This window comes from Hesperophylax consimilis, chromosome 9 (assembly GCF_061612785.1).
Source record: "Hesperophylax consimilis isolate HC1 chromosome 9, BYU_Hcon_1.0, whole genome shotgun sequence".
Lineage (NCBI taxonomy): Eukaryota > Metazoa > Arthropoda > Insecta > Trichoptera > Limnephilidae > Hesperophylax > Hesperophylax consimilis.
In genome coordinates, this window is record NC_142844.1 from 4909806 (window position 1) to 4913132 (window position 3327).

At 33.8% G+C, this 3327-nt stretch overlaps 1 non-coding gene across 1 annotated transcript; it reads left to right on the forward strand.

Annotated features, from left to right (window-relative positions):
* On the forward strand, window positions 1-73 carry TRNAF-GAA (transfer RNA phenylalanine (anticodon GAA)). The gene has a single exon. It is a non-coding gene; the product is annotated as a tRNA-Phe (tRNA).
* The last annotated feature ends 3254 nt before the right edge of the window (window positions 74-3327 follow it).

Here is a 3327-nt window from a genome sequence, read left to right on the forward strand (position 1 = left end):
GCCGAAATAGCTCAGTTGGGAGAGCGTTAGACTGAAGATCTAAAGGTCCCTGGTTCGATCCCTGGTTTCGGCATCTTTTTTAAAAAATATTTTATGATTCCCTTGAAACTTATCTAATTTATCGGAGTCAATGTTTCGCATCCCCCAACATTTAATTTTTTGTGAAAATATTGATTTTTCTAAGTGTTTTTTTTTTTGTATTTTTATTTATTTATTTCATTTAACTTCTTTGTTAAGGTGGAGTTCAATCACCATACTACAGTTCAATCGCGAAACCTTTACAAAAAGTCAAGGACATGCACATACACAAGGATAATAACCCGAGAAAATACAAGGATAACGAACGACTTTCGTGAATAATGGTTTGGGTCTGGAAAAGGTTGAATAATTCCAACAGACCACAAATAAAAATAAAAATGGTAACATTATTCTTGTCTGAAGAAAGAAAAAAATATGATGCGAACTTTCTTTTTTTTTCTGCTTCATCTGTACCAGTTTTATGAACCTCCAAATAATACAATATCCCTGGGTGAAATGCCTTCCAACATATTTTGTTTTTATTTAAATAAGCGGGTAATTTAATTTAATTTAATCATTTAAATTCAAAAATATTATAAAGAAATTTTTTTGATGGGCTTGATGAAGTTTGATAGGCTTCGTGGTCGAGGGGTAATGCTCTCAACTAGCGGAGGTTGCAGGTTCAAATCCCGGCGTGCGCAAGTAAAGTTAATAATATAATAATGTAACGAGTTTGATGGCCTCCGCGGTCGAGGGGTATTGCCCTCAACTAGCGGAGGTTGCAGGTTCAAATCCCGGTGTGCGCAAGTAAATTTAATACTAAATAATGTAACTAGTTTGATGGCCTCTGTAGTCGGGGGGTAATGTTCTCAACTAGCAGGTTCAAATCCCAGCGTGCGCAAATACATTTTATTGAGTTAATTTGTGTTTCGTTCAATTCAATTAATAATAATAATGTATAGGTACTATAACCGTTTTTTTAAATTTGACCCAACTGTCAAACTACTAATTGAAATAACATTGATTCTATTATTTTTAAAATATTGTAAAATTCCTTTAACATCACAATTCATTAAACGTTTAGTTTAGAAGACGAAGAGATTATATTTAATCCCGAGCTTCGTGAGAGGGGCGATCCCAGTTTTACTGAAGGATAAGGAATTGTCAGAAACCTTTCGATTAGGTTCGATTCTGGTTGTAGTTAAGGATGAGGAATTGTTCTAAACCTTAAAATTTATTAATTTTCCGTTACCTTCGATTCCAGAGGGGAGATTCTGGATCTATTTTAGGATAAGTTATTAACTTAAAAATTACGACTTTATCGCTGTCATCCGAGAAAACTGGAGTCGAAATGAATGAAAAGTCGTTAATTTTTAGGTTAAGGATAATTCCTTATTTGTAGAACCGAAATATAACCTCTGCTCTCTCTCCCTTGTCCTTAAGTAGAACCGACATCTTCCATCTGCTCTCGCTCTCTCTCGTCTTTACCCGGAATCTCCCCTTCTCTCTTGCCCTTATGTAGAACCGTAATCTCCCCTCTGCTCTCTCTCTCCCTTGTCCTTATGTAGAACCGTAATCTCCCCTCTGCTCTCTCTCTCCCTCTCTTGTCCTTATGTAGAACCGGAATCTCGCCTATGTTCTCTCTCTGTTATCTAATGCAGAACCGAAGTCGCCCCTGAGGGCTGTATGTATTAACTTCGAATTCCCACATAACCACGTTCGACACATAATTAGGCAATCAAGAAATGAATGTAATGTTTACATGATTTTTCTGCATGCATTGTGTCATTCCACAAAACATGATATAATATTTTATTGAAGGAGAAGATAATTCCAAAAAATCTAAACGTAACATGAAACAGAACAAGACAAAGATAATAAAAAGATAACAGTCTCAACTGGGAATCACACCCAGGATCTCTGCCCTACCAGAATGTCGTGATCTTTTTTGAATGATCACAAAATTCTAAATAATTGGTTTCTTCCCTAGATAGTGTCTCGGATAAACGTATCCCCTTTTTATTAATATGGGATACCACATAAATAAAAAAATGACTTTTTCTAAATGCAACGATTTTCCTTTAACTTTTGAATTTTTTACACATCAATGTCACATAATATTGAAGAAGAAATTAATACTAAAAAATCTAAACGAAACATGAAACAGAACAAGACACAGAAAATAAAAAAATATAACGATCTCAACTGGAAATCGAATCCAGGATCTCTGTCTTACCGGACAACGTCTTTATCCCCTCGACTATTATGACCTAATTACTATACGGTTCCATGATAACTCAACACAGTGACTATTCGACACACCTTTAAAAAGTGATATAAAGTCATTAAAAACGATGAAAAAATATAAATTTAAACCTAACCTAACCTAACCTAACCTAACCTACTTGAACCCAGTTTTTGTTTCATCACTTTAACATAAATAAATTTTTAAAGATGTGATTAATTATCATTGTGATGATTTATCCGGTAACCGTCATTCTCGTATTGAATATGGAATTATGGGATGGAGATCTGCTGTATCTAAGTATATACATAACCTGAACACAATTCAAAAAGGAATCATAAAATATGATTTAAGATTTTCACAGACAAAAGTATTTTTGTCATTTGTTTTTGGGGTGCTATGCCGTGTTGCGCTAACTCCTTCTTTAGCCAACTTTTCGGACAGCATTGCAGTGTCCATCATCATCACACATCTGCCCTGATGATGGACACTGCAATGCTGTCCGAAACATTGGCTAAAGAAGGAGTTAGCGCAACACGGCATAACACCCCAAAAACAAATAATAAAAAAAAGGAATCATAAAGACTAAATTGAAAGTAAGCATAAGAACACCTTCGATTGAAATTTTCAATAGTTTTAATGTTCCAAATGTACAAAAAATATATGCTTAAAATAAACTCTTGAAACTATTCAAAAATACTGAAAATCCTCTACAATATTACATGTTCATCAAACTAGGTCAAATCACATTGACATAAAAAAATATTCCGGGTCATAAAACCATGTTCAAAGAAATTATATTTATTTTTCGACGAAACTTCACAACATCCTTCCCAGAGATGTGCAAAATGGGTACCCAAAACCATTTGAAATGCAAAATGGAAATGAGTCAAAACTTTTCCATTTGAAAATGCAAAATGCAAAATGGTTTTTAGAAAAGCATTTGAAATGCAAAATGCAAAATACCTATTTTCAAAATGCATTGAAAATGCAAAATGGTTTCTCAGGTCAAACAATTAGAATAATTATAGAATTTTTAAACAATTTTGTCATTTAATAATGGA